This window comes from Schistocerca americana, chromosome 2, assembly GCF_021461395.2.
Source record: "Schistocerca americana isolate TAMUIC-IGC-003095 chromosome 2, iqSchAmer2.1, whole genome shotgun sequence".
Lineage (NCBI taxonomy): Eukaryota > Metazoa > Arthropoda > Insecta > Orthoptera > Acrididae > Schistocerca > Schistocerca americana.
The window spans coordinates 980,423,772-980,444,877 of NC_060120.1; the positions used below are offsets into that span (position 1 = coordinate 980,423,772).

The window sequence follows — 21,106 nt, forward strand, 5'->3', positions numbered from 1 at the left end:
CTCCCTGCCGCCGTTGGATAAGCAGCTGAGCAGCAAGTCGTATACTCCTAGCTCACTCATTTGTTACATAGTTTAATTCTTAATTTCTTTGCGTGTTTTTGGTTCTTGCATTGTTTAATTCATAAATTTCGGGCGTATTATAGTATTTGAGAGTGTAGCATCGTGTTTTAGTACCTGAATACTGTAATTTCGCTTAGTCTCCTTCCGCCGCCGAGCAGTGTCAGCAGTGCGCAAGTAGCAGCATTACTGCATTTACTAGGCAATCTTGTATTTTAATAACCGTTTAAATTTTGTCGATTTGTTTGCGCTCTCTGTAGATTAGTTCAGACGTTCTTTGCAAAACAGTTTTTAGCATGGATAGGGCCTGCAACTGCTGTGTTCGGATGCAGGCTGAGTTGGCATCCCTTCGCTCCCAGCTTCAGGCAGTGTTGGCTTCGGTCACACAGCTTGAGGCTGTTGCCAATGGGCATCACTGTGGGGGTCGGGATGGGGGTTTGTCGGGGACGGCCAGCTCGTCCCACGCATCCCCTGATCGGACTAGGACTGTGGTTGCCCGGGATACTGCCCGCATTGAGGCTGATCCCTCACCTGTGGTAGAGTGGGAGGTCGTTTCAAGGTGTGGCAGGGGGCGAAAGACATTCCGGAGGGCTGAACGGAAAGCCTCTCCAGTTTGTCTGACGAACCGGTTTCAGGCTCTGTCTCAGGCTGATACTGATCTTCGGCCTGACATGGCTGCTTGTCCTGTTCCAGAGGTTGCCCCTCAGTCTGCAAGATCCGGGCAGTCGCAGAGGGTGGGCTTACTGGTAGTTGGGAGCTCCAACGTCAGGCGCGTAATGGGGCCCGTTAGGGAAATGGCAGCAAGAGAGGGGAAGAAAACCAATGTGCACTCCGTGTGCATACCGGGGGGAGTCATTCCAGATGTGGAAAGGGTCCTTCCGGATGCCATGAAGGGTACAGGGTGCACCCATCTGCAGGTGGTCGCTCATGTCGGCACCAATGATGTGTGTCGCTATGGATCGGAGGAAATCCTCTCTGGCTTCCGGCGGCTATCTGATTTGGTGAAGACTGCCAGTCTCGCTAGCGGGATGAAAGCAGAGCTCACCATCTGCAGCATCGTCGACAGGACTGACTGTGGACCTTTGGTACAGAGCCGAGTGGAGGGTCTGAATCAGAGGCTGAGACGGTTCTGCGACCGTGTGGGCTGCAGATTCCTCGACTTGCGCCATAGGGTGGTGGGGTTTCGGGTTCCGCTGGATAGGTCAGGAGTCCACTACACGCAACAAGCGGCTACACGGGTAGCAGGGGTTGTGTGGCGTGGGCTGGGCGGTTTTTTAGGTTAGATGGCCTTGGGCAAGTACAGAAAGGGCAACAGCCTCAACGGGTGCGGGGCAAAGTCAGGACATGCGGGGACCAAGCAGCAATCGGTATTGTAATTGTCAACTGTCGAAGCTGCGTTGGTAAAGTACCGGAACTTCAAGCGCTGATAGAAAGCAACGAAACTGAAATCGTTATAGGTACAGAAAGCTGGCTTAAGCCAGAGATAAATTCTGCCGAAATTTTTACAAAGGTACAGACGGTGTTTAGAAAGGATAGATTGCATGCAACCGGTGGTGGAGTGTTCATCGCTGTTAGTAGTAGTTTATCCTGTAGTGAAGTAGAAGTGGATAGTTCCTGTGAATTATTATGGGTAGAGGTTACACTAAACAACCGAACTAGGTTAATAATTGGCTCCTTTTACCGACCTCCCGACTCAGCAGCATTAGTGGCAGAACAACTGAGAGAAAATTTGGAATACATTTCACATAAATTTTCTCAGCATGTTATAGTCTTAGGTGGAGATTTCAATTTACCAGATATAGACTGGGACACTCAGATGTTTAGGACGGGTGGTAGGGACAGAGCATCGAGTGACATTATACTGAGTGCACTATCCGAAAATTACCTCGAGCAATTAAACAGAGAACCGACTCGTGGAGATAACATATTGGACCTACTGATAACAAACAGACCCGAACTTTTCGAATCTGTATGTACAGAACAGGGAATCAGTGATCATAAGGCCGTTGCAGCATCCCTGAATATGGAAGTTAATAGGAATATAAAAAAAAGGGAGGAAGGTTTATCTGTTTAGCAAGAGTAATAGAAGGCAGATTTCAGACTACCTAACAGATCAAAACGAAAATTTCTGTTCCGACACTGACAATGTTGAGTGTTTATGGAAAAAGTTCAAGGCAATCGTAAAATGCGTTTTAGACAGGTACGTGCCGAGTAAAACTGTGAGGGACGGGAAAAACCCACCGTGGTACAACAACAAAGTTAGGAAACTACTGCGAAAGTAAAGAGAGCTCCATTCCAAGTTTAAACGCAGCCAAAACCTCTCAGACAAACAGAAGCTAAACGATGTCAAAGTTAGCATAAGGAGGGCTATGCGTGAAGCGTTCATTGAATTCGAAAGTAAAATTCTATGTACCGACTTGACAGAAAATCCTAGGAAGTTCTGGTCTTACGTTAAATCAGTAAGTGGCTCGAAACAGCATATCCAGACACTACGGGATGATGATGGCATTGAAACAGAGGATGACACGCGTAAAGTTGAAATACTAAACACCTTTTTCCAAAGCTGTTTCACAGAGGAAGACCGCACTGCAGTTCCTTCTCTAAATCCTCGCACAAACGAAAAAATGGCTGACATCGAAATAAATGTCCAAGGAATAGAAAAGCAACTGGAATCACTCAATAGAGGAAAGTCCACTGGACCTGACGGGATACCAATTCGATTCTACACAGAGTACGCGAAAGAACTTGCCCCCCTTCTAACAGCCGTGTACCGCAAGTCTCTAGAGGAACGGAGGGTTCCAAATGATTGGAAAAGAGCACAGATAGTCCCAGTCTTCAAGAAGGGTCGTCGAGCAGATGCGCAAAACTATAGACCTATATCTCTTACGTCGATCTCTTGTAGAATTTTAGAACATGTTGTTTGCTCGCGTATCATGTCATTTCTGGAAACCCAGAATCTACTATGTAGGAATCAACATGGATTCCGGAAACAGCGATCGTGTGAGGCCCAACTCGCCTTATTTGTTCATGAGACCCAGAAAATAATAGATACAGGCTCCCAGGTAGATGCTATTTTTCTTGACTTCCGGAAGGCGTTCGATACAGTTCCGCACTGTCGCCTGATAAACAAAGTAAGAGCCTACGGAATATCAGACCAGCTGTGTGGCTGGATTGAAGAGGTTTTAGCAAACAGAACACAGCATGTTGTTATCAATGGAGAGACGTCTACAGACGTTAAAGTAACCTCTGGCGTGCCACAGGGGAGTGTTATGGGACCATTGCTTTTCACAATATATATATAAGTGACTTAGTAGATAGTGTCGGAAGTTCCATTCGGCTTTTCGCGGATGATGCTGTAGTATACAGAGAAGTTGCTGCATTAGAAAATTGTAGCGAAATACAGGAAGATCTGCAGCGGATAGGCACTTGGTGCAGTTAGTGGCAATTGACCCTTGACATAGACAAATGTAATGTATTGCGAATACATAGAAAGAAGGATCCTTTATTGTATGATTATATGATAGCGGAACAAACACTGGTAGCAGTTACTTCTGTAAAATATATGGGAGTATGCGTACGGAACGATTTGAAGTGGAATGATCATATAAAATTAATTGTTGGTAAGGCGGGTACCAGGTTGAGATTCATTGGGAGAGTGCTTAGAAAATGTAGTCCATCAACAAAGGAGGTGGCTTACAAAACACTCGTTCGACCTATACTTGAGTATTGCTCATCAGTGTGGGATCCGTACCAGGTCGGGTTGACGGAGGAGATAGAGAAGATCCAAAGAAGAGCGGCGCGTTTCGTCACAGGGTTATTTGGTAACCGTGATAGCGTTACGGAGATGTTTAATAAACTCAAGTGGCAGACTCTGCAAGAGAGGCGCTCTGCATCGCGGTGTAGCTTGCTCGCCAGGTTTCGAGAGGGTGCGTTTCTGGATGAGGTATCGAATATATTGCTTCCCCCTACTTATACTTCCCGAGGAGATCACGAATGTAAAATTAGAGAGATTAGAGCGCGCACGGAGGCTTTCAGACAGTCGTTCTTCCCGCGAACCATACGCGACTGGAACAGGAAAGGGAGGTAATGACAGTGGCACGTAAAGTGCCCTCCGCCACACACCGTTGGGTGGCTTGCGGAGTATCAATGTAGATGTAGATGTATATTTTTTGTAAATAGTTCCTGAATTTTCTTGACGCTTGTGTCCTGCCCAGGCAGTGTCCTGAGGAAGACAGCTGTATCTGTTCTTTTGGTCAGTTTATCAATAGTGTCTCTAGTCGTACTTTGTGGGCGCGTAGTGGGCGCTTGCGCGGCCACGGCTGCCCACGTCTTTGGCGGTTGCCTCCTTAATCTATCATTCTCCTTTTCAAGCTCTTCCACTCTACCTTCGAGTTTAGCCTGGGCAATAGCCCATGCTGCCAGCTCATTTTTGATGATGGCAAGTCCAGCTTGGTTTATCTTGCCGTTTATTTATTTTTTGCTCCATGAGCGTCGTAATTCTAGAATATCTCTGCATAACTGTTTCATTCTCTGCCTGTCCCTGCTCGTCCTGGGGAGAGGGATCAGGCGCAGCGGAAGCCCTTTGAGGCGCACACGAATCACTCGTTTCATTTGTAGCCATGATTATAACGAGTGATAAAAAAGGTGGGAGCCCGTCTCTTACTCCGGACCGGCTCCTCTGGCATGGGGGGGGAGGGGGGGGGGACTTCTGCAGCTCGCCCACCGACCTCGCCCCTAGGTCAAGGGCACTTCCGAGCTGCCGGGTTCAGCGCACCGTCGCCAGTGCACTGGTCCCCCTCGGTGACCCCGTCATCGACGATTTCACGCGACGCTCCTCGGCAACAGCACCCCGCACTCCGGAGAGGCGGATGCACCCCTCGCCCTTCGCCGCCTACTTGCCCGGTTTCCACCTCTCGGCCAAGGACCCACTCCAACTCAGGTGGCGGGCCGGTCCCCCAGTCGTTCGGCGGTCCGGGCCCATCTAACCTGGCCCAGGCGATGTCACCACCTCCTGGGTTTGGCAGAACACGCCCCGGTTACCCAGGGGCGCGGCGAAGCGCCCTTGCCGACTCGCGCCGCGATCCCACGCCGACAAACGAGATCGCCGGCATGCAGAGCACGTGCTTGTCTGTGCCCTGCGAACAGAAGGGACAGGTGTTCGGTCCCTCGACACAGCTCCCCCTGTGCCACGCACCCTTCGCTTTCGCATCGGGTTGGGTCGCAGCTCTCCCTTTTGTCGCAAGGCAGAATGCCGAGCTTAACATCTAGCACCACGGGAAGGCGGAAAGAGCCACTTGGGAAGGAGAGGATATGAGAGACTCATCACTTCCCCTGTGAGGACTGCCGCGGCAAACCCGACTGGAAAGCGATACGCCCCAGTGCGAGCTTCCGTGCCTTACGGCGCGCCGACAACGGGCGGGTCCGTGCCGAACGCACCGTCAAGCGACCGACCTCACGCCAGACAGAGTGTATCGCTTATGCCACGTCACGCCGTGGCGGGCGGGCTGCGATGTTCTCCATTGATTTGCACAATGCGTTTGATAGAATCAGTCACGAGTACTTGCGGCGGGTCATGTCTAAATTGGGGTTTGGTTTAAAAATTGACGCATGTGATATCCAACCGTTTGAAATCGGCTACTTCCAGAATACTTTTCCATGGTCAGGCCGGTGATATTCTCAGGATGAACAGATCCGTCCGCCAAGGGTGCCCGCTTTCCATGGGATTATTCGTTTTAGCTTTGGATCCTCTGCTCCGTAAAATAACGAATGTTTGCCACGGTGTCCCGTTTGGTACGGGTTCGCTTGTTTGTCGGGCGTATGCGGATGACTTGGGAGTTTTTATCCAACGTCCCGACGATATTGACACATTACGACTCATTCTTCACCAGTTTGAAACAGCATCGGGTGCGGTTGTGAATCCCCGTAAGTCCGTCTTACTGCCGCTTACTGCGACCATGAGGGCTGTCCGTCGTGATTGGTACACCATTAAGTTGCGACATAAGATTCTCGGGATTCAGATGACTGCCAATGTCCAACAGATGGCTGTGTTAAATTGGCGCGCGGTGTTGTATTCTGTTCGGGCGGCGACTCAGGCTGCCGCCAAACGGAATTTAACATTGCTAGAGAGGGTTTCAGATGTTAATACCCAAATGTTGGCCAAGGCCTGGTACTTGGCTCAAGTTTTGCCGGTGCCGAAGGAGATCTAACGGGCCATCAAACATGCTGTTTCTTGGCTGGTCTGGCGAGGCGAAATCTTTAATTTCTCCTACAACATTTGTACGCTCCCGCGGGACAGGGGCGGCCTCGGTATGGTTGATTTTCCTTCCAAGTGTGCTGCTCTTTTGCTCCACCGAACCAATTGTCTCATAGCCAATGCAGGGCTGTGCCCCACGTCGGTACTCTTCGACCTTTACCGCCCTGGCTTCTCTCCGCGCGCCTGTCTCTGTCCAGGCTATACCGTACAAGTTGAATTTCGTTCGCCAGTATTTCCTCCATACTAGATATCTGATAGGTACGACCGGCGCAGGGGTAGCGTCAGCGCGATCGCCGAGGCTCTCCGCGGAACTCCGCCGTCTAACAAATGGGAGTTGAGGCTGCCGCAATACGATTGGCGGACGGTGTGGTCCAACATTTCCAGTAAATTATTGTCATCAGATGTTCGGAATACCTGGTATAAGGTTGTGAACCGCACCATTGCCACGAATGCGAAACTCCACGCGATCAATCTGCTCCGAGTGGCCACTGTGGGCGGTGCGCGGCTGAGGGCACGATCGAACACCGTTTTGTGTGCCCCCAGTTTAAAGAGGTGTGGGATGCCACCCGTGAGATGAGATGTTGGCGTTGATCAATAGGACTACCCCGCGTGCCATACAACCTTCATATATCCTGGTTCCCGACTGGTGGCCGTATCCTGCCACCAAGAGAAATGCTACCGTGTGGATCGCCGCGCATGCGGCACATGCGATTTTCTCTCTCCGACTTATGGATCGCTTGCAGTTTTTGACGTATCTTTGGGGCTATTATGGACGGGAGAAACAGAATCCGCAGTGTGTTTCCAATTATGCCCGGTTTTTAGATGTCCCTCTACGGACCGCCTTTACCAATTTACGTATTCCTCTTCTGCCATGATTATGTACTTCCCATTCCACTGTTTCTTCTGGTGGGATGTACAGATTGGTACATTGTTCTATTTTCTTGATGTCTGACGGTAATATGTCTCACCGACTCGACTCTTCTTCCGCCATTTTGGGCGGTTGTCCTTAGGATTGTCCCATTTGGTCATTCTCTCCTGGTTTTGACGCTTGTTCTCTAATGTTGACGTTTTCCCTTTTGTGACTATTGCAGGACTGTCATTGATTTGTCTCTGAAATGTGAGACGGTGCTTAAAGATATTTTGTGTTGAAATGGTTGCCTATTTGGGCACGGAAATCAAACTTATCGCGAAGACGAAATATGTTTGATGCTGCCAGAATTGTGTGGTCGTTGATTGTGTTTTTAGGGAGTCACTTTCTTTGCTTTTCTCTGGCGGCGGTGGGCCTCCGCTGCCGTATTGTGGTCATTGTCCTCCTAGAATGGTTTTTTATTTTGTTTCGCGTTGCGTTTTTCCTTCCTCACGTTTCTCACACACCTTAAAAAAAAAAAGGGCTGTTAGCTCCCCTTCGTCTTTGAAAACGGCAAAACAGTACGAATCGGCAGAATTGTTCTGAAATACGTCAGTGCCTGTTGTTGTGTAGCTGTGTACAATTCCTACTTCGACATGTAATCATAAATTTATTCTTTAGTCGTCTCGTCTCATCTCGTAATCTCCTGCAGACGTTTCTTGTGCTTGGCTGTTATATGGGCCACGACCCGAGCGGCAGCGAGCGGCAGTCGAGCGAAGACGGGGACAGGAATGGTGCGAATTCACTGCAAACTGCGCAAACACCTGGTGTGAGACGAGGCGAGGCGAGGAAGCCCACATCGCTACCAGTGGCGACCCTCAGCACGACACTGCCACACCCCGCCGGTCGGCCGCGCGCCAGTCCCCCTGCGCTGGACACCAGGGACAAGATGCGTCTTCCACGAGTGTCGAAGGCAGCACGCGCCAAGCGGATGACAGGAGGTGCAACGAGCAGCTGTGCGTCTCACACACGCGGCGGCGCGCCCGCTAATTCGGCCGTCGCCCTGCTGGCACGTCGGATTGCGGAAGGAAGTGCTCACAATTACAATTCTGTTCATGTTTTGTTGTAAAGATGTTATCTTGTAACGATGTAATGTTAATAAATAAATTTATAAATCTCACCAAAAAAAAAAAAAAAAATGCGAAGCGCGTCCTTCCGGCGCATAACTTTTGGAACTCAGGATTGTGTTCTCGCTAACATGACGAATTGTCAATAAAAAAAAAAAAATGCGGCTGCTTTCGACCGAAAAGTATGATTTTGTGTGTGTTGGGATAAGAAGCGAATGCGAATTCTGCCGTGCGCCTGCATTATATGGGCGCCAACGGCCATACCATGTTGAATACACCGGTTCTCGTCCGATCACCGAAGTTAAGCAACATCGGGCCCGGTTAGTACTTGGCTGGCTGCCCGCCTGGCAACACCTCGGTGCCGAGCGAGCAGTGTTTACCTCGTGCGACTGGGCCGGCGGCGCCTCGTGTGCCGTCTGTCTTCTGCCTAGCCGCTGCATTTCATCAAGTCCGTAAGTTATGGAAAGTTTCTATGATGCTAGTGAAGAACGGCAAAATAACGTGCAAAGCGAATTCGATAGTTCCGTCGGAAAACCGTCAGCTTTCGAAATTCATCGTTGGATACTAGAGGAATTGTGTTTGTCTACCGATGACGTTGTCGGAGTTCAGTTTGACGCTTTTATCAATTCCGTGTTTTTGAAGTTGAAAACTCCAGAATTGTGTGATACCGTTGTAAATGTTAATGACGGTGTCCGTAAATTTCGACATCTAGTCGGTTGAATTAGTAACGTGACTATTTCTCATGGCGGGTTTGGCCTTCGAAATGTTCGTGTAACTTGCCATTCGAAATCCGGAATGACTCAATATCTCGTCATTTGCGGCCGTACGGGACCGTGCTATCCGTTATTAAAGAGAAGGGGTCCTCCGCCTATGTTTTTCAAGCTGAAAATGGCGTGAGGAGTGTAAAGATGGTCGTACGACAACATATTCCGTCCTTCTTGCTAGTTAACGGTCATCGTGCTTTCATAACCTATAGTGGTCAACCTCAGACGTGTTCCTTTTGCGGTGCTGTTGGTCATTACCGACAAAACTGCCCTAAACGCAGGCCGCCTGTTCAGTTGCCACGTGAGGATATTTTAGGTGGGCCTAGTTTTGCCTCTGTTGCCGCGACGAGTTTAGGTTCCGCCCCCCCCGCACGTGTGCCACTCGCGGCCGCCCCCCCTGTACCGGCCGCCGCTGACGCCATGGATACGTCTGTTCCCGATAGTGACTCTGTTTCTGTACCTCCTGTTGAGCCATCTTTGCTCGCGGCTGCGACAACTGTATCTGTTACTGACAAACCGGTAGTGGCCGGTGTCTCCACAGAATCCGTGCCGATGTCGGCCGACTTTGTTCCGCATACTGTCCCGCTTACGGAACCTGATAAATCGGCTGTTGTTAATACTACCGTACCCGACAGTGTTTCTGCTGCCAGTGCTGTTGTCGTAGAAAGTGCAGCTTTTACTGCACCTAAACCGCGTAGGGACCGGACTGTTGCTCGAGCTTCTGGCGCCCCACGTTTACGTAGTGCCAGTAGTTCTGGTTCCTTCAATACGCGTGGTATTTCGGACAAAAATCGGAGTCCGTCTCCGGTGGCGCGTTCTCCTGCCCCCCCTCACGCTCAGTCGGTTGGTCAGCCGACCTCCCGACAGCCGGCCGCGCGCTCCGGGGCCGATCTCGGCCAGCGCCCGTCTCAGGGAGGGGGCGGCAGCCGCCAGGCGAAAAAGCAGACCTCTTTCCGCACTCAGCCGGAGGGTGATGTCGTTACTGCCACGCAACAACGTGACATCACGGTGCAGCATCTGAAAACCTTCTTGAGTCAACCGACTTCTGCTACCGATTCCGACATGGCGGTGGATCTGCCTGTGTCTGTGACACCCCCTCCCTTTCCTAATAAAAGAAAGGCCGAAGATTCGCACCATCGTCGTGCCCCCCTTCCGCCCACGATTTGGTGCCGCCCTTATCTTCGGACGTCGAGATGCCCGCCGTGGAGCATTCCGTGACCGAGGGTGCCGTCACAGTTTCCGGGTCCCCACCGCCCCCCCCCCCCCCCCCACTAGTCAATCACGGGATTGGTCGGAGGACGTTGAGGCCGGTGACCCCCATTAGTGTGACGTTTTGTATGTCCTTCCCCGTCCTAGCACGTTGGTATGTTTTATTGTGTTTTAAACAAATTCATGTTTTTATGTTCTTGTTTTTTCCCTGTGTTTTACGTGTATATGGTTAGCGACTGTAGCCAGTGGAACATTTAACGGTTAATCTCAATAAGTTGCGCAATCCGCAGAAGGCTATGCTTCTCGAAGATTTTTTGTATGATAATCACTGTCACGTCGCTTTTTTACAAGAGGTGACTTGTGAAGCGCTTTTATTTTTGCACGATTTTACTGATTTTATTGTGATTGATAATGTTGCGCCTGATCATGATACAGGCACTGCAATTTTAGTGCGTTCTGGCTTACCTATCTCTAACGTTGACATTTTACCGAACGGTCGCGCTGTTGCCTGTACCATTTTTGGCATTGTGTTTGTGAATGTGTACGCTCCGTCGGGAAATGTTAAACCGGCCAGGGCTGAATTTTATGGTAGGGATTTGTGTCAGCTTTTATCCAGGAATGTCGATACTTTAATCGTCGGGGGTGATTTTAATTGTGTTTTAGACGACAGAGATCAGGAGCCGCGTCCGAACAAATGCCACGAACTGGGTGCTTTGATCACTAGTTTTCATTTGCTCGGCACGTGGCGTGTTTTACACCCCGATTTCACTTATTTCACTTATTTTTACGGTGCGGGGCGTAGCCGCCTCGATCGCATTTATGTGTCTAGGCAGCTGTCTGCCCGTATTTGTACTGCTGACGTGACTCCTGTCGTATTTTCCGACCACTCCAGTTATTCCTGTCGTCTTTTATTACCTCGTTTGTGTGTTCCTCGTCGTACTAATCTGTGGAAGTTCAATTGTAGTTTACTCAATGACGACCATTTTGTGACTGGTTTTACCCGTATGTGGCAGAGGTTGGTGCGGACTCGCGGCGGTCATAGTAGCACCATTGAGTGGTGGGTTGCGATCGCTAAGCCGGCGATTCGCAACTTTTTAATCGATTACAGCCGTGAGGCGGCACGCTGGCGGCGGGCGACGGCACGCTTCCGCCAGGATTGTTTACGAGACTTGGCGATGCGAGTGACGTCACAACCCGAGTTGTTGCCTACTCTGAAGCGATTTCAAGCTAAGCTCTTACTTGACATGCGTGCCGTTAGTGATGGAGTGACCGTCCGAAGTCAGCCTGCAGGACTTGTTACTGGGGAACCTCTGTCCATTTACCATTTAAACCGGGAACGAAAACGCCGCGAACGTTTGAGTATTAATGTTTGGCAGCTGCGGAACGGCGGTCGGACATCTGTACAGTCGGAAAGTGAAACAGATATTTTTGAACATTTCGATTCGCTTTTCCGTGCTGTTGACGTGGATTCCGACGCGTTGCAAGTCTTCTTGCGGGCTGTCCCCCATGTTTTAACTTGCCCGGACAGGAATCATTTAAATGACGCCTTTACGTCTGATGAAGTTCTCGACGCCGTTCGGCGGAGTCCCAAAGGGAAGTCCCCAGGTCCCGATGGGATTCCTGCGGAATTTTATTCGAAATTTTTCCATCTTTTTAGTGAGATTTTAGTGGATTTGGTGAATGATCTTCAAAATAGTGTGCCTGTACCAACTGCTTTTGTGGAGGGGGTTGTGACGCTCGTCCCCAAATCCAATACTGTGCCACATATCGATGCTGTCCGTCCGATTACTTTATGAAATGCTGATTACAAGATCGTTACGCGCTGCGTCGCTCAGCGACTTAAAAACATCTTGCCGACCGTCCTTAGTGATCAGCAAACATGTGCGGTCCGCGATCGGAATATCTTTGACGCTATCCTTGCTTACAGGGACTGTATTGGTTATGTGAAAAGTGCTCGACTACGGACAGCAGCGATTTTATTAATTGATTTTAAAAATGCCTTTGACCGTATTGGTCATTTTTATTTGCGTCAGGTTTTGGTTCGCATGGGGTTTGGTTATAAATTTAACAAATTAGTGACGCATCTGTTGCACAATGCTACGTCACGTATCTGTGTCAATGGTCATCTTACTCCTGCTTTTCGTGTGGGTCGCTCCGTGCGGCAGGGGTGTCCGCTTTCCATGGCGCTTTTTGCCATTGCGCTGGATCCCCTCCTCCGTTATATCAGTCAGGAATGTCGCGGCATTCAGATGGGGACTACCAGGTTGGTTTGCAAAGCATACGCTGATGATCTTGGCGTATTTATTGATCATTTCGACGACGTTGACAGGTTGCAAGTTGTCCTGCGAAACTTTGAACAAGCTACGGGGGCGATTATCAATCCCCGGAAAACTGTTCTCTTGCCGCTCACCGCCCGCGCCCGTACCCTGCGTAGGGACTGGTTTTGTGTACAGCAGCAGTCTAAAGTTGTTGGGGTCCTTTTATCTTCGAACCCACAGCAGATGGAAGCCTTAAATTGGCGGCCTACGCTGCATCGGACTCGTACTGTTTCAAAGATTTATGTGGTCCGGAATTTGGCCCTTCGGGAAAAGGTGACTTTAATAAATGTAAATATCTTGGCTAGGGCGTGGTACCTTGCGCAGGTTCTCCCGGTACCCAAGCAGTTGACGCGCGCCATCAAACAGGCGGTTTACTGGTTTTTATGGAGGGGGGAGATTTTTAAGGTATCGCATGCTGTCTGCACTTTGGGCCTGTCCGATGGCGGTTTGGGACTCGTTGATTTTTCCGCCAAATGTGCGGCTCTTTTCTGGAAGAGGATTACTGCTGTTATGCAGAAGGCACCTTGCAGTCCCACCGCGGTTGTTTTTAATAGTTACCGTCCTCTTTCTGACGTAGCACCTGTTTCTGTGTCGCACATCCCGTTTTCACTTTCTTACGTGCGCCGCTATTATCTCGATAATAGTTACCTGACGCTTTGTGACATCTCCGCCCACGCGGTTGGCGCTGTCTGCACTGCTTTCCGCGGACCTCCTGTTCGCTGCAAGTGGGAGTATCGATTGCCACGCTGCAACTGGGTGGCAGTGTGGCAAAACCTCGCCAATGACGTTCTCCCGGCTTCCATACACGTTGTGTGGTACAAGGTGGTGAATCGCACCTTTCCCACCAACTCCAAGCTTCATTCTATAAATCTTATCCAGTCTGGAGTGTGTGACGCGTGTACTGCCGACGATACTCTGGAACACCGCTTTGCGTGTGACCGCTTCCGCCGTGTTTGGGACGTCGCCAGGGATATGATCCGTCTGATTCAGAGGGTGGACACTCAAACTGTTACTGTGGATGCTGTTTTAATTCCGCAGTGTGTCGTCTACCCCACCACCAAGCGCAATGCCACGGTGTGGATCTTTGGCCACACAGTTTTTGCTTTCTTTTCTTTAAAGTTGTGTACCGATTTAGACTTTCTTACATTTTTATGGACTCAACATACTCAGATTCAGACATCGCCCAACTATCGGCGAAATTTTGCAAATTTTTTGCAGGTCGCACTGGCGCACGCTTTTACACGACTGTCAGTACCTGCGTAACATGGACGTTTTTCTCTCATCCTCTCTCTTGTCCTTGGGTGACCCAATATGAATTACTGCGACTTTCCTTAAATTTTCTGGAACGAAAATATGCGACACTTGACTACCGAACGAAATCAGAAGTCTTTTTCGTTTGTTTTTTTTCCGGCCGTTATTGCCAGACCTCTTGTTTGGCATGTATGTCAGTATTCTTAGTTTTTCCCGTTTGTGGCGTGACGAGATTCTTTACTGATGTTTTACTTCTGATTCCTGTTGGTGACTGTTTGCGTTTTTCTTCATTTTTTCTTTTTTTTTGTATTGTGGTGCACAACATATCCTCGTCACGTGTCTGTGCTTGCCACTCTTTGGCCCTTTTGTCGGCGTGGAATTTCGCACCGGTGATACGAATCATTCTTTATTTTCCGGTCACTATGAGTGATGGCGGGTGTGGGGGCGACACTGTGGCCAGGCCTCGGGCTAATTGACCCCTGCCCTCATTGCCGCCGCCTGCCTGCCACACCCGTTGCCCGACCGTTTGTATAACAATTACTTTTCTTTTCCGGTGGATGCATCGTCCTGGTTGCGTTTAAAAAATTTATGTTCCATTTGGACCGTCGTCTTCGTCGGTTGTTACGGCGTGAAGCCGTCTTTTCTTTCCTTTTTCTTTTTTTGCGTAGCAATGGAGGCATTCTCCACTTTCGTTTCTCACACATTGGAGGACTCTTTCCCTTTTGTTCCATGTCCGGAACGCCACACTGCCTAATTGTACATTGTGCTACTCGCCGATGGCGGCTGTCATTGGCTGGTGTCCACCGTTTCACCTCGAGGGAGCCACCAGTACCTTTTATAGCCATTGAAGCTCGCCAAAAGTTAAAAAAAAAATTAAAAAAAAGGTGCTGTTCGCTGCCCTTCATTTTTTTTCCTTTTTATACAGCCACCCCTGCCAGCCCTGTTTCCATACGACCATTCCGATGTGACAAAGATACTCCCTTAAGCATTTTAAACTACTGTAATGACCATAAGGTACGAAATTGCAGTAATTATCTCAGTTCGAGAGAGAATGTGCTAACCAAGTTCGCCAGGAAGTCTTTGAAAACGGCCGGCCGAAGTGGCCGTGCGGTTAAAGGCGCTGCAGTCTGGAACCGCAAGACCGCTACGGTCGCAGGTTCGAATCCTGCCTCGGGCATGGATGTTTGTGATGTCCTTAGGTTAGTTAGGTTTAACTAGTTCTAAGTTCTAGGGGACTAATGACCTCAGCAGTTGAGTCCCATAGTGCTCAGAGCCATTTGAACCATTTTTTTTGAAAACGACCGAACAGTACGAATCGGCAGATATGTTCTGAAATACGTCAGCTCCTGTTGTTGTGTAGCGCTGTACAATTAATAATTCGATATGTAATCATAAATTTATTCTTTAGTCGTCTCGTCTCGTCTCGTCATCTCCTGCAGACGTTTCTTGTGCTTGCGCTGTTATATGGGCCACGGCCCGAGCGGCAGCGAGCGGCAGTCGAGCAAAGATGCGTCTACCGCGAGTGTCGAAGCTTGCACGCGCCAAGCGGATGACAGGAGGCGCAACGAGCAACAGTGCGTCTCACACACGCGGCGGTGCGCCCGCTAATTCAGCCGTCGGTCTGCTGGGACGCCGGGCGCGCCCCCCGCGCCGTCCCCGAGGAACTGGCTGTTGCAGAAGGAAGTGCTTTCGTCAAATGCAGCGGAAAACTAACATTTTGTGTGTTGGGAGAGAAGCCGAACGCGAATTCTGCCGTGCTCCTACATTGCACGAGTGCCAACGGCCATACCATGATGAATACACCGGTTCTCGTCCGATCACCGAAGTTAAGCATCATCGGGCCCGGTTAGTACTTGGCTGGCTGACCGCCTGGCAACACCTCGGTGCCGAGCGAGCAGTACTTCCGTGTGCGACTTGGTCGGCGGCGCCTCGTGTGGCGTCTGTCTCCTGCCTCGCGGCTACATTTCATCAAGTCCGTAAGTAATGGAAAGTTTCTATGATGCTAGTGAAGAGCGCGAAAATAACGTGCAATGTGAATTCGATAGTTCCGTCGGTAAACCGTCAGCTTTCGAAATTCATCGTTGGATACTCGAGGAATTGTGTTTATCGACCGATGACGTTCTTGGTGTTCAGTTTGACGCTTTTATCAATTCCGTGTTTTTGAAGTTGAAAACTCCCGATTTGTGTTATACCGTTGTCAATGTCAATGATGGCGTCCGTAAATTTCGACATCTAGACGGTCGCATTAGTACCGTGACTGTTTCTCATGGCGGGTTTGGCCTTCGAAATGTTCGTGTGTTTAACTTGCCTTTTGAAATCCGGAATGACACGATATCTCGTCATTTGCGGCCGTACGGGACTGTGCTATCTGTAGTTAAAGAGAAGTGGTCCTCCGCCTATGTTTTCCAGGTTGAAAATGGCGTGAGGAGTGTTAAGATGGTCGTACGACAGCATATTCCGTCCTTTTTGCTAGTCAACGGTCATCGTGCTTTCATAACCTATAGTGGTCAACCTCAGACGTGTTCTTTTTGTGGTGCTGTCGGTCATTACCGACAAAACTGCCCTAAACGCAGGCCGCCTGTTCAGTTGCCACGTGAGGATATTTTAGGTGGGCCTAGTTTTGCCTCTGTTGCCGCGACGAGTTTAGGTTCCGCCCCCCCCCCCCCCGCACGTGTGCCACTCGCGGCCGCCCCCCCCTGTACCGGCCGCCGCTGACGCCATGGATACGTCTGTTCCCGATAGTGCCTCTGTTTCTGTACCTCCTGTTGAGCCCTCTTTGCTCGCAGCTGCGACAGCTGTGCCTGTTACTAAAAAACCGATAGTGGCCGATGCCTCACCGGCATCCGTGCCGATGTCGGCAGACTTAGTTCCACATACTGTCCCGGTTACGGAACCCGATAAATCGGCGGTTGTTCCTCCTACCGTACCCGACAGTGTTTCTGCTGCCAGTGATGTTGTTGTCGACAGTGAGGCTTTTACTGCGCCTAAACCCCGTAGAGACCGGAATGTTGCTCGGGCTTCTGGCACACCGCGTTTGCGTAGTGCCAGTAGTTCTGCTTCTTTCGATACGCGTGGTGTTTCGGACAAAAATCGGAGTCCGTCTCCGGTGGCCCGTTCTCCTGCCCCCCCTCACGCTCAGTCGGTTGGTCAACCGACCTCCCGACAGCCGGCCGCGCGCTCCGGGGCCGATATCGGCCAGCGCCCGTCTCAGGGAGGGGGCGGCAGGCGCCAGGCGAAAAAGCAGCAATCTTCCCGCACCCAGCCGGAGGGTGCTGTAGTAACTGCCACGCAACAACGTGATATCACGGTTCAACATCTAAAAACATTCTTGAGTCAACCGACTTCCGCTCCCGATTCCGACATGGCGGTAGATCCGCCTGTGTCTGTGACGCCCCCCCCCCCTTACCAACAAAACGAAAGGCCGAAGATTCGCACCATCGTCGTGCCCCCCCTTCCACCCACGATTTGGTGCCGGCCTTATCTTCTGATGTCGTAATGCCCGCTGTGGAGCATTCCGTCGCAGGGGATCCCGTCACAGTTTCCCTTGACCCCACCGCCCCCGCCCCTCCCTCCTAGTCAATCACGGGCATGGTCGGAGGATGTTGAGGCAGGTGATTCCCATTAGTGCAACTCTTTGTATGTCCTTCCCCCTCCGCGCACGTTGGTATGTTTTATTGTGTTTTACGCGTTTTCATGTTTTTCTGTTCTTGTTTTTTCCCTGTGTTTTACGTGTATATGTTTCCCGACTGTAGCCAGTGGAACATTTTAACGGTAAATCTTAATAAGCTGCGCAATCCGCAGAAAGCTATGCTTCTTAAAGATTTTTTGTATGATAATCACTGTCACGTCGCCTTTTTACAAGAGGTGACTTGTGAAGCGCTTTTATATTTGAACGATTTTACTGATTTTATTGTGATTGACAATGTTGCGCCTGATTCTGCTACGGGCACTGCAATTTTAGTACGTTCTGGCTTACCTGTTTCTAATGTTGACATTTTACCGACCGGTCGTGCTGTTGCCTGTACCATTTTTGGCATTGTGTTTGTGAATGTATACGCTCCGTCGGGAAATGTTAAACCGGCCAGGGCTGAATTTTATGGTAGGGATTTGTGTCAGCTTTTATCCAGGAATGTCGATATTTTAATCGTCGGGGGTGATTTTAATTGTGTTTTAGACGACAGAGATCAGGAGCCGCGTCCGAACAAATGCCACGAACTGGGTGCTTTGGTCACTAGTTTTCATTTGCTCGACACGTGGCGTGTTTTACACCCCGATTTCACTTATTTCACATATTTTTACGGTGCGGGGCGTAGCCGTCTCGATCGCATTTATGTGTCTAGGCAGTTGTCTGCCCGTATTTGTACTGCTGACGTGACTCCTGTCATATTTTCCGACCACTCCAGCTATTCCTGTCGTCTTTTATTACCTCGTTTGTGTGTTCCTCGTCGTACTAATTTGTGGAAGTTTAATTGTAGTTTACTTAATGACGACCATTTTGTGACTAGTTTTACCCGTATGTGGCAGAGGTTGGTGCGGACTCGCGGCGGTCATAGTAGCACCATTGAGTGGTGGGTTGCGATCGCTAAGCCGGCGATTCGCAATTTTTTAATCGATTATAGCCGTGAGGCGGCACGCTGGCGGCGGGCGACGGCTCGCTTCCGCCAGGATTGTTTACGCGATTTGGCGTTGCGAGTGACGTCACAGCCCGATTTGTTGCCCACTCTGAAGCGATTTCAAGCTCAGCTTTTAATTGACATGCGTGCCGCTAGTGCTGGGGTGACCGTCCGCAGTCAGCCTGCAGGTTTTGTTGCTGGGGAACCTCTGTCCATTTATCATTTAAACCGGGAACGCAAACGCCGCGAACGTTTGCGCATTACTGTTTGGCAGTTGCGGAACGGCGGTCGGACTTCTGTACAGTCGGACATTGAAAACGATATCTTTGAACATTTTGCATCGCTTTTCCGTGCTGTTGACGTTGATTCCGATACGTTGCGAGATTTCTTGCGGGTTGTTCCACATGTTTTAACTCGCCCGGACAGGCATCTTTTAAATGACGCCTATACGTCTGATGAAGTTTTCGACGCCGTTCGGCGGAGTCCCAAAGGGAAGTCTCCGGGTCCCGATGGGATTCCTGCGGAATTTTATTCGAAATTTTTTCCTCTTTTAAGTGAGATTTTAGTGGATTTAGCGAACGATCTTCGCAATGGTGTGACTGTACCAACTGCTTTTGTGGAGGGGGTTGTGACGCTTGTTCCCAAATCCCGTGCTGTACCTCATATCGATGCTGTCCGTCCGATTACTTCATTAAATGCTGATTACAAGATCGTTACGCGTTGCGTCGCTCAGCGACTTAAAAACGTCTTGCCGACCGTACTTAGTGATCAGCAAACATGTGCGGTCCGAGATCGGAATATCTTTGACGCTATCCTTGCGTACCGAGACTGTATAGGATATGTGAAAACTGCTCGGCTCCGGACAGCGGCGATTTTATTAGTTGACTTTAAAAATGCTTTTGACCGCATTAGTCATTTTTATTTGCGTCGGGTTATGGTACGCATGGGGTTTGGTTATCTATTTACCCGATTCGTGACGCATTTGTTGCAACCTGCTACTTCCCGTATATGTGTCAATGGTCGTCTCACTCCTGCTTTTCGTGTGGGTCGCTCCGTGCGGCAGGGGTGTCCGCTTTCCATGGCGCTTTTTGCCATTGCGCTGGATCCCCTCCTCCGTTCTATCAGTCAGGAATGTCGCGGCATTCAGATGGGGACTACCAGATTGGTTTGTCGCGCATATGCTGATGACCTTGGCGTATTTATTGAACATATCGACGACGTTGACAGGTTGCATGTTGTTTTGCACAACTTTGGAAAAGCTACGGGGGCGGTTATCAATCCCCGGAAAACTGTGCTTTTGCCGCTCACCGCCCGCGCACGTACCCTGCATAGGGATTGGTTTTGTGTCCAGCAGCAGCCTACCGTTCTTGGGATACTTCTATCTTCGAACCCACAGCAGATGGCAGCCTTGAATTGGCGGCCTACGCTGTATCGGATTCGTGCGGTTGCCAGGATCTATGCGGTCCGGAATGTGGCCCTTCGGGATAAGGTGCATTTGATAAATGTCAATATCTTGGCGAGAGCATGGTACCTTGCGCAGGTTCTCCCGGTTCCCAAGCAGTTGGGGCGCGCCATCCACCAGGCGGTTTACTGGTTTTTATGGAGGGGGGAGATTTTCAAGGTATCGCATGCTGTCTGCACCTTGGACCTGTCCGATGGCGGTTTAGGACTAGTTGATTTTTCCGCCAAATGTGCGGCCCTTTTTTGGAAGCGAACTACTGCTGTTATTCAGAAAGCTCCTTGCGGTCCCACTGCGTTTGTTTTTAATCGTTACCGTCCTCTTTCTGAAGTGGCCCCTGTTTCTGTGTCGCACATCCCGTTCTACCTTTCTTATGTGCGCCGCTACTTTCTTGATAATAGTTACCTGGCGCTTTATGACATATCCGTCCACACGGTTAGCGCTGTCTACACGGCTTTCCGCGGACCTCCCATTCGCTGCAAGTGGGAGTATCGGTTGCCACGCTGCAACTGGGTGGCAGTGTGGAAAAACCTCGCCAGTGACGTTCTCCCGTCTTCCGTCCACGCGGTGTGGTACAAGGTGGTGCATCGCACCATCCCTACCAACTCCAAACTGCATTCTATTAATCTCATCCCGTTTGGTGGGTGTGACGTGTGTACTGCCGACGACACTATTGAACACCGCTTTGCGTGTGACCGCTTCCGCCGTGTTTGGGAAGTCGCCAGGGACATGATTCGTTTGATTCAGAGGGTAGACACTCGCACTGTTACTGTGGATGCTGTCTTAATTCCGCAGTGTGACGTCTACCCCACCACCAAGCGCAATGCCACGGTGTGGATCCTTGGCCACACGGTTTTTGCTATCTTCTCCCTCAAGTTGTCTACCGATCTGGACTTTCTCACTTATTTATGGACCCAACATACCCAGATTCAGGCATCACCACACTATCGGCGAACTTTTGCTAATTTTTTGCAGGTCGCACTAGCGCATGCTTTTGCGCGGCTTTCCGTACCTGAGTAGCATGGACGTTTTTCTCTTATCTTTTCTCTTGCCTTTGAGCGACACAATATGAATATGTCTTACTGCGATCTTCCCAAGTTATTCTGGAACGAAAATTGACGTACCTTGAATACCGCACGAAAACAGAAGTCTTTTCAGTTTTTTTCTCTGGCCGTTATTGCCAAACGTCTTGTTTGCCATGTGTGTCC

The 21,106-nt window shown here is 50.0% G+C and overlaps 2 pseudogenes; both read left to right on the forward strand.

Moving 5' to 3' along the window:
• Nucleotides 1–8,534: 8,534 nt before the first annotated feature.
• LOC124597515 lies at nt 8,535–8,652 on the forward strand (annotated as a pseudogene).
• Nucleotides 8,653–15,601: 6,949 nt separating this feature from the next.
• On the forward strand, nt 15,602–15,719 carry LOC124597409 (annotated as a pseudogene).
• The last annotated feature ends 5,387 nt before the right edge of the window (nt 15,720–21,106 follow it).